The 10,340-nt window shown below is 36.9% G+C and overlaps 2 long non-coding RNA genes across 3 annotated transcripts; both read left to right on the top strand.

Moving 5' to 3' along the window:
* The first annotated feature begins 1,201 nt into the window (after nt 1-1,201).
* LOC143578242 (uncharacterized) lies at nt 1,202-2,041 on the top strand. Of its 2 annotated transcripts, XR_013143227.1 has the most exons (3): nt 1,481-1,534; nt 1,626-1,679; nt 1,967-2,041. It is a non-coding gene; the product is annotated as an uncharacterized LOC143578242 (long non-coding RNA). The 2 variants fall into 2 exon arrangements; XR_013143226.1 differs by having other exon boundaries at nt 1,202-1,679.
* A 760-nt stretch (nt 2,042-2,801) lies between these two features.
* Nucleotides 2,802-3,791, top strand: LOC143578241 (uncharacterized). Its single transcript, XR_013143225.1, has 3 exons — nt 2,802-2,939; nt 3,035-3,111; nt 3,608-3,791. It is a non-coding gene; the product is annotated as an uncharacterized LOC143578241 (long non-coding RNA).
* The last annotated feature ends 6,549 nt before the right edge of the window (nt 3,792-10,340 follow it).

The following is a 10,340-nucleotide window of genomic DNA, read 5'->3' as shown; positions in this document are numbered from 1 at the left end:
GAATGATGTAAGCAGTCAATAGTTCAGAATATCATTAGTAAATATAAATTGATAAACACATTGATCAGTTGTGTTTAACTATTTACTTTACCGTTATGTATTCTAAATATTTACTGATGTTAACTACATTTATTGTTTTGATTCAGACTGTCAAATCTATTCCATTTGTTGTTTAGATTCAGTCTATCGAATCTATTCTATCCTTGATCTTGATCAATGATATTCTCTGTATTGTAACAGTACCCCTGTACTTTGACTTTAATCACATTTGCTATACTTAACGATTGTATTTCTTGAATATCTTCGAGTTCTTTTTCTTTGACTTCTCGGTCAACCTTACTTGGTAATAATATTCCATCAGTCGTATTCCTGAACGAATTCCTTTCGATGATACACTGTCCTTGTATATTTAGATATCATCTAACGTTAATATAGATATGAACACTTTAAACTTTCTCTTTTTCAGGATGTCCAAGGAACAAAAGCTATTATGACTCTATAAGATACAAAAGAAACATTAGTGTTGATAACTGAGTGTAAAGAAGACAAATATATACAAGGATAAATAAAATCAAACTCAAATTAAGACTTTACAAAAGTTATGTACAAAGTTTAAACTAAACAGAGAATTTATCGAAGTACAGAATATTCGAATGGGCTATAAAGGAACAACAGAAAACACTAAGTCTTGAACCTTCGAATCGAATCAGGATATGAAAGTTCTATAAGATTAAGTGTAATCTAGTCAAAACCGATTGATGTGTTGTAAAACACACTTACTTTCCGTATCGTTTTTCATGTTTTATATACTTAATAGTTTAATTAATAAGAGTTATGGATGGTTTTTGCTTGATTTTACAAAGATTGAATGTTAATTGTAGGTTATGAGTTTTGTTGGAGAAAAGAGTAAAGTTTGAAGACTCTAGGGTATTATTTGATCAAGTTTAAAGATTACAACTCAAGGCCCGACCCAAGCCCACAAGTTCGAAGTCTTACATGCATATTATATCTATATACTATATATAATACACCAAACAAGGGTAAATTAAGACACTCATTTATATATTTACATTTTCAACTAATATTGTGCATCAAGGGTAGTACCTTACGCTTCAAAATAGTGTACACTGCTGATGTCACTTTCCTTTTCTGGTATATTAAAAATTTGGGGAAGTGGACGCTTAACGTGTTGTAGCATTTTTATAAACTTTTGTACTTTGTTTACAAGTGTGTAGTTGTATTGTGTTGTGGGCTCTTTAATTTTTTGACAGACACGCGTCATTTTTCTTTCCGCGTGTTGCTCTCCTATCATCTTTTCTGATTACTTTTGAACCAAATCTTTTGTTCCATCGGCTCAGATGCACAGCTCATTGGTCCCCTGGAGTCTCAATAGTCAATACCCTATCGTCTTCCACCGCATCGTCGTGTTGCTTTTCCACCGTATTTACGTCACACTCCGTCTTGCTAGTACTGGTCACTGTTGCCGGGTTGGGTTTCCTGACTCTTGGTGGCGGTGATGTGGTGTTGGCGGAAGGTGGTGGTTTATGGCGTTGACCGATTTTTAAGTGTATTGGTGGCGGCCTCTTGACCCTAATTTGACCTTTGTTTTTATTCTGTTTATGTAGATGGTTTATGAAGCTTCAACTGAACATAACCATAGTATCAACTTCACCGACATGGTACACTCCAAATACTTTCTTTTACATGTTATTATAAGATTTGTTCTTTTTAATTTGTATTTGGGTTGTAAAAAGGTTTTATAACCCTAAAAACCCCATTGTGGTATGGGTTTCTTTAATTTGAGTGTTCCAAGTGTTTAATTATGAATATAATAACTTATAAGGTGCTTCAAACTCTTCAACTCAACTACATAATGTTGTAATTATTCCGGTTGAGTTGTTGAACCCTAACACTTAATTAGTTATTTATGTATTTAACTTTAATGTTTTTACTAGGTTCAAACAAGGTCATGCAGGTTGCTTTGGGCATCTATGATCAAGATGACATGTGACTAGGGATTCACAAGCTCTACAAGGTAAATCCGTATTGCTTTGATTAATTAACTTATTTCTGTAGGATTTTAAACAAGATTTGACTCCCAGATTTGTTTATTAAAATCGAGTCGAATAAAAAATGTAATAAATAGTTTGCTTCATCATAAAACACTGTTTGATTTTGGATTCATGAATTGCAACTATAATAGGGTTTGTAGTTTATTTATTTTTTTGTTTGTTTGTTTTGAACATAAGGAATTGTGATTTATGCATTTAATAATGAAAGTATGAAATGACTAACCAATATATTAACAACCATAGATAATAGATTAATACATATGCAGAAAAGTTTATGATTTATTTAATGTTGTTAGCATTTTTATACAAGTTATTAATAACTTTTCCAATGGTTTTGCAGGTTTAATGAAAAAATTACTTCAATATGGGTGGTGATGTGTCTGCTCAACTTATGCAAGCTGCTGCAGCTGCTAACCAGGCCAACCCATTATTTTCAGCTTCCTAGGGGAGTATGAGAATATATATGGGGTAAAGCCATAGTTCTAACATTTTATTTTTTATTTGATATGATCACTAAATCTTCAAATCTCAATTCTGTATTATTTGTCACAGTCATATGAATAATGTGTGTTTTCAGCTTTGAGTTGTTTAACCGATGCATGATATGTCGAAAGATCACATGGCCCTTTTATGTCTGTGATTCTATCTCTTAACGGGCTTTCATTTTTCGTTGTTTCTCTTCCGTTTTTGGTTTTCCCTAGGTTTGTCAAAGGTTGGTCAAATGCTGATAATGAAGGTCGGTCCAATTTCTAATGAAGTGAGAAAAAAAAAAAGTTGAGGTGATGATGAAGTTGAGACGGGCTGTTCGAAAAGGGCACATGGTTGTTGAGTTGCATCAGCAGTTTGTTCGTGTTGTTAACCAACTAGGTACTGATAGTATTTGTTCTTTTAAAAGTTGGGGTGTGTTAGTTTTTGTTAGAATTTAAATAAATTAATGTGGTTATGTTGTGTATTTTTTTCAGATACGGTACCGAAGAGGATTCTTGAATTGACGAGTGTTCTAGGTTTTGCCCGTGAAGACGATGCAAGTCATTTGCAGGTGTGTTTTGAATTCAAAATGATAAGAATAGTTGTAAACTGTAGGTACGGGTCGAGATGGGTTTGAGTCAAAACTGGTCGTTCTAAAAGAATGATCTTTTTCGTTCTGGTCAGTATGAGTTTTGACAAAATGGGTTCGGCTCAAAGGGTCATTCTAATAAATGATCATTTTGGTTTGGGTCAGTTCGGGTGTTAATATAGGCTGTCAAATCATATTTATTTTTTCTTTTAATAAAACTTTTGCACCTACAACAACGAGTGCATACTCATAAATAGACTTAAATGGTACATTTGCTCAATAATATATTAATATGGGCTATGAGTGATGGTTTTGTGAGGACATGTATAGGGTGTGTGGGGTTTTATAGTTGAAAAGTTATATGTTTTTATAAGATTATACTAATTCCTTGATTTAATAATTAATCATTGGGTAATTTAATAACGATGATAAGAATAATGATTTGTTTTTGGTCTGTTCGGTCATTCTGCTTCTACAGAATACAAGAAGATAAAGAATCACTCTATAGAAAGCCCAATAATGGCCCCCCACCCGGTCAATACTGGGATACTGGCCTAGCCTTTCAACAGAAAAACCGGGTGCCCTGCTTGAGTTCATGGAGAGTATAGTAGGATCCCATGATTTCCCGCACATAATTTTTGTATGCAAGTGTTTTCAGCCTCTTACCACCATACATGTTCTGTAATTTTTTTGTTTTAATAGAATGTTGGTGGTGCTCTTAAAAATAGAAAAAGTGTTGTGTTTTTTATGAAGTAGATTGTGTCTAATTTATGCGAGCCTTCGTTTTGACAAAAATACTGTTATGTTAGTTTTTATAAAACTTAAACTTGCGTTTTAGATTTAGAAGTAGAATTTTATCACAACTCAACAATCTCCAATGTTACAAACAAAAGTTAATCAACATTGATTTCCTAGTAAAGTTTTTGACATCATTAGTCTTAGTATGGTTCGACTCTTTTGACCCCACCCCCCGGCAACGGTTTGACACTTTTGACCCTCCCACCCTCACAACTGTTTGACACTTTTGACACTCCTAACCCCCCGCAACGCGGGGGTCCAAATAACTAGTTTTTAAGTAATTTACAACACTTAAAACATGAGGTACATATGTTAGTAAGGGTAAACTTGCCTTTTAAACACAATTCATTCAACTTACAAGTTTGGCCCCTCATCTTTAACCACATTATGTTTTTAATTTAAGTTGTAAACTAACTTTCCACCCATGATTTTTAAACGACTATGGCCTTTTCAAACGTTAATATTTTGATAAAAAAAATTACACCATAAAAACGAGCATTTTATTCTCTTTACTTTGGATATGATATTGTTATAATTTTTTTTCATTTTAAATAAATTAATATGTTACGTAGGGGTGTTCAGTGTCGATTTTGATGGTTTTTAAGTTAAACTTGTGAATCCAACCGTTAATATTGAATTTTTTGTCGTCCAAAACCAAACTCAATCATTGAAAGTTGAAACCGAATCGTTACTAACGGCCTGGTTCCAGTTTGGTTTCATAGTTTAAACTTTAATAATATATTTAGTTTAAAATAATTATTAATTTAAATGTACCATCAATTTTAACTAAACACCAACATAATATGATATTTGAGAGGATCATAAATAAAAAATGATAATTTTAGCCACACAAATGGTAAATATTAAGGGAAGATATATGACGTGAAATAATAACAACAAAGATCACAAAATGAATCATACTGTAATTAGGTTAGTTTGAAGTTGTATAGCCAAGTTAATTGTAATAAAAAGATTATGTTCAATTAAATTTTAACTATATCTAATATATATTACACAACATATCTAATAATTAATAATAAACATCATTAAAATGCATTCAATATTTACAGTCTGGTATGGTTTCATATGGCCGGTTTCCAGTATTAACCGCGAACCAACCGTTCACTACGTTTTGAAATTTTTGAAACCGATCAACAAACCGAAAAAAAAAGAAGTCAAACGAATAACCGGTTTAAAAGATTTCAAGGTTTTAATCGAACCATAAACACTTATATTTGTTACATGATTAACAGGTTCAAGCACCCGCTGCATCACGCGGGCACCCGTCTAGTTAATTATAACAAGAAAAAAACCCTAAGCAAGTAAGCACCATGGCAGCTCTAAAATTCCCGATCGGAAATAAAGAAAGAAAGAAGAAGTTAATGTTTGATTGATTTGTTGGCTTGGAGGGGACAAGAAAGTTGTTTTCTGTAATGTAAGGCCCCGTCACCGGTAGCCCTACTATGGTTTTGGATTTACTCATAAACGCAGTTCTAAATATCAGAGTTAATTAAAACTTTACGCGGAATATAACTTCAACCATAACATATTACAAAACTGTCAAATCTTGTCTTAAAAACATTCAAATTTATTAAACATAAAACATAGTCTTTGAAAACATCATAGCTTTTTCTTCGAGATGCCAGTATCTTCAATTCCATGCCATGTGTCTTCAATCACGCGAGCTGCCTCAACCTACTTTCCTGTGCGCATACTAAAAGTCAGCTACGCTAAGTGAGTTCTAGTTAATCACATAACTTACTTTACATACACATATACGTGACCGAAGGTACGCATTACATACTTAACCTGTCCATCATTCATCATACACAATCATAACTAACCTTACGTTATAAAGAGCATTCGCCATACATACCTCGGATATTATTAGGGTCCGGTACCCTCCATCCTCGGATATTATTAGGGTCTGGTCACCTTCCATCCTCAGATATTATTAGGGTCCGGTACCCTCCATCCTCGGATATTATTAGGGTCCGGTACCCTTTCTTCCATACCTTTATGACATACTTTTCTATATACATAATCGTAAGTTTCGCACATACATACATCATTCATTCTTCATCTTACATCATACATATAACATCAACCATTTCCTGACAGTACATGCAATTCCGAAGATCGTTCATGTACCGACAAGAAATCATTCATACATTTCACATAATACATATATGGCATACACTTATCACTTAGGATAAGTGTATTAACTAATCACATCGAGTATGCGCACAGCCCCGAAAACATAACAAGGAATGGGGCTAGAAACTCACCTGAAGTTAGTTACGTTCACCGTTAATTGTTATTCCTTTCTTTAGTAGGGCACGGCTAACTGTATAATAATTACATGCATCAATCAACTATCACTACTTATCTCACGTTTCTAGTCTAATTATAACCCACAACGAACGGGGGTCTGGGGGCAGCGCCCCTGGCAGCGGGGTCTAGGGGCGGCAGCCCATAGCAGGGTCCAAGGGGCAGAGCCCCTGGCTGGGGTCGAGCTTTTAAACACATTTTCCATTAGGATTTTAAATTATTATTTAATTTGCTACTTAAAAGTTCAAGGGCTTAATTGTAATTAATTCATTCTTTTTCTAAGTCCAGGGACTGTTCTTGTCATTCCATTAAACTTCTAATTCGTTACTGGTTCATAATGAATTGGCTTATCTTAGCGAACTGGTCCATGTAGCGAATTGAACCCTTTAACGAACTGGACTCCTTAACGAATCAGTTTCATAGCGAACCAGTCCATATAACGAATTGGACCTTCTAATTCGTTATCTTTGTTAGCGAATGACTATAATGAATCAAAGGTAATTCGTTATCCTTTTTCTATTAACGAATTGGATACAAACTAAAGCTAGTTCGTTAATCTTTCCTTGGCGAATCAACACACGAATTACTCGCTAATTCGTTACGCTCACTGACGAACTAGGGTTAGGTCAGAATGTCAGGGAACATTCCCTGACACCCTTACCTCGTATTAACTTTTCCGGCGCCGCCTTTCTGGCGCGGCCGCTGGAAAGCCGCCAGAAAATCGCGAACACGTATAAAAAACGAGTTTTAACTTGTTTTTCACCGTTTTTCGTCTCGTTCGATTCAGATCTGAGGTTGGGTGACCCCTAAGATCATCATAGGTTCGGTTTATACCCGATTCCACCCTGATCTTGTGACTTAAACGGTTTAACGGTGTCGGCTCGTCGTTTCGTGACTATATCTAACGGGTTAAGCTTATACAGTATTAAACTACCATTACCTCGGGTCGGTGCTCGGATTCTTTCTTGGTTTCGGCTAGAGAAGGGGAGAACTAGAGAGAAAGCTTAAGTGTGTGTTTTGGATGGTGTATGGTATATGTGTGAATGAGGATTAAATGAAGATTAAAGGTTTATATATTTAGGGATCATGGGCTCAAGCCCATGGACTCTCCTTCTTTCTTTCATAACCCAAGTCCATAACCCATACCCATTTACCCAACACTAGCCCAACTCATATTCTCTTTACCTAAACCGATAACAACCCACTATAAAATAGACGAAATTTACATTATTATTATAACCGAAAGTAGGATGTCACAAGTCTTCCCTCCTTAAAGAGGTTTCGTCCCCGAAACCTATCTATTACTAAAACAATTCTGGATAAAACTTGCGCATCTCTTCTTCAACTTCCCAAGTTGGATTTGAACTCTTGCGATGTTTCCATATCACTTTCACTAAAGGTATAACCTTGTGACGAAGTTGCTTCTCCTTGCGGTCAACTATCTCGATCGGTTGTTCAATATAGTTCAAATGGTCATCAACCTCAATGTCCATTAATGGCACATGAGACATGTCATCAGCTAGGCATTTCCTTAGGTGAGAAACATGGAAGGTTGAGTGAATTCCTTCTAACTCTTCTGGCAACTCTAACTTGTAAGCCACTTCACCTACTCGCTCTAAAATCTTGAATGGTCCAATGTACCTTGGACTCAACTTCCCCCTTTTTCTAAAACGGATAATTCCTTTCCAAGGAGAGACCTTGAGCATCACATTGTCACCAACGTTAAACTCAATAGGTCGTCGCAGCTTATCAGCATACGACTTATGTCTGTCTTGAGCCGCTTTCATTCTTCCCTTGATCTGATCAAACTTCGAAGAGGTTTCTTGCACAACTTCTAGGCTTCCCATCTCTTTCGGACCAATCTCTCCCCAACACACCGGGGTCCTACATCGTCTACCGTAGAGCATCTCAAATGGTGGCATACGAATACTTGAATGGTAGCTGTTGTTGTAGGAGAACTATGCTAGATGCAGATGATTATCCCAACTTCCTCCAAAGTCTAAAACACAAGCACGTAGCATATCCTCAAGGGTTTGGATCGTCCTTTCAGACTATCCATCGGTTTGAAATCTCGAAGTGAATCGAGTATCTCTATCAGACACGATCGATAACGGCACTCCATGCTTGGCCACAACCTCTTTTATGAACAAATTTGCTAACGTTTCTAACGAGAAGGCCTCTCGTATGGGCAGAAAGTAAGCACTTTTGGTCAAACGGTCCACTATCACCCAGATGGTATCATGATGCTTAGCTGTACGAGGTAGCTTAGTTATGAAATCCATGGTGATGTGTTCCCATTTCCATTCTGGTATCTCTAGAGGCTGCATATTTCCATAAGGTTTCTGGTGTTCTTCCATGACTTGCAAGCAAGTTAAGCACTTACTAACATAATCTACTACGTCATTCTTCATTCCTGGCCACTAATAGTCTCTTTTCAAATCTTGGTACGTCTTTGTAGCTCCTGGGTGAATCGAATATCTTGACTTATGAGCTTCATCTAAGATTCAACCTCTGAGATCTCTATGGCGTGGAATCCACATACAGTCAAAATTAGTCTTAACACCATGAGTGTTTTCTATCAACTCATCTTTCTGACCGAAAATCCTTTCTTTCTTCACTAGCCCTTCATCTACCAACACTTCAGACTGTACTTTGATGATTTCATCAAATAGACTTGAATTCATAATCAACTGGTATGACTTCACTGTTGCAATGACTTCCTCGTTCTTACGGCTTATCGCATCAGCGACCACGTTAGCTTTACCAGGGTAGTACTTAATACCGCAGTCGTAATCGTTTATCAATTCTAACCATCTCCTCTGTCTCATGTTTAGCTCTTTATGCTCGAAGAAGTACCTTAAACTCTTATGATCCGTGTAGATAGTACACTTAGTACCATACAAGTAATGCCTCCATATCTTTAAGGCATGCACTACTGCTGCTAGCTCTAAATCATGTGTCGGATAAGTACTCTCATGGACTTTCAACTGTCTAGACACGTAAGCTATCACCTTTCCTCGTTGCATCAAAACGCAACCTAACCCACGATGCGAAGCATCAGTACAAACAACCAAATCCTCGTCACCATCGGATAAAGCAAGGATTGGAGTTTGCGTGAGTCTCTTCTTCAACTCATGAAAAGCCTCTTCTTGAATCTTACCCCAACTAAATACTATTAACTTTCGGGTCATACCGGTTAACGGTGCGGCTATCTTGGAGAAGCCTCATAGTAGCCAGCTAACCCTAGGAAGCTTCGTATATCAGTTGGGTTCTGTGGAGTCTTCCAATTTGTTATTGATTCAATCTTAGCTGGGTCAACGGTAATCCCTTCAGGATTAATCACGTGACCTAGAAATTGCACTTCTCGCAACCAGAACGCACATTTCGAAAACTAAGCATACAACTTCTCTTTCTTCAGAGTCTCCAATACCTCTTTCAAATGCTCATCATGATCACACTCGCTCCTAGAATAAATCAATATATCGTCGATGAAGACGATAACTGACTTATCCAACATTGGCCGACACACCCTATTCATTATGTCCATAAATGTTGCAGGAGCATTTTTTAGACCGAATGACATCACGAGGAACTCGTAGTGTCCATACCGCGTTCGGAACGTTGTCTTAGGGATGTCTGCCTCCTTCACCTTCAACTGATGATAGACTGATCTAATATCTATTCGTGAGAACCAACTTGAACCTTGCAGTTGGTCGAACAGATCGTCAATCCTTGGCAAAGGATATCTATTCTTTACTGTAAGCTTATTCAACTCGCGATAGTCTATGTACATTCTCATACTTCCATCCTTCTTCTTGACAAAAAACACCGGTGCGCCCCACGGGGAAACACTGGGTCTAATAAAACCCTTGTCGAGGAATTCTTGCAGTTGGGACATCAGCTCTTTCATTCGGACGACGCTAAACGGTAAGGTGCTTTCGCGACGAGCTGGGCTCCTGGTACTAAATCTATCTGGAATTCTATCTCTCGCTCCGGTGGTAACCCCGGAAGATCCTCAGGGAATACTTCTGGGTAGTCACGCACGATAGGAACATCTTTCATTTCTTTCGTCTCGGCCGTAG

Source organism: Bidens hawaiensis, unplaced genomic scaffold (assembly GCF_021521415.1).
Source record: "Bidens hawaiensis isolate Kalapana, Puna unplaced genomic scaffold, B.hawaiensis_p1.1 tig00029075_1, whole genome shotgun sequence".
NCBI classification, from domain to species: domain Eukaryota; kingdom Viridiplantae; phylum Streptophyta; class Magnoliopsida; order Asterales; family Asteraceae; genus Bidens; species Bidens hawaiensis.
The sequence above is the reverse complement of the archived record's forward strand: the minus strand, read 5'-3'. Positions and strand labels throughout refer to the sequence as shown.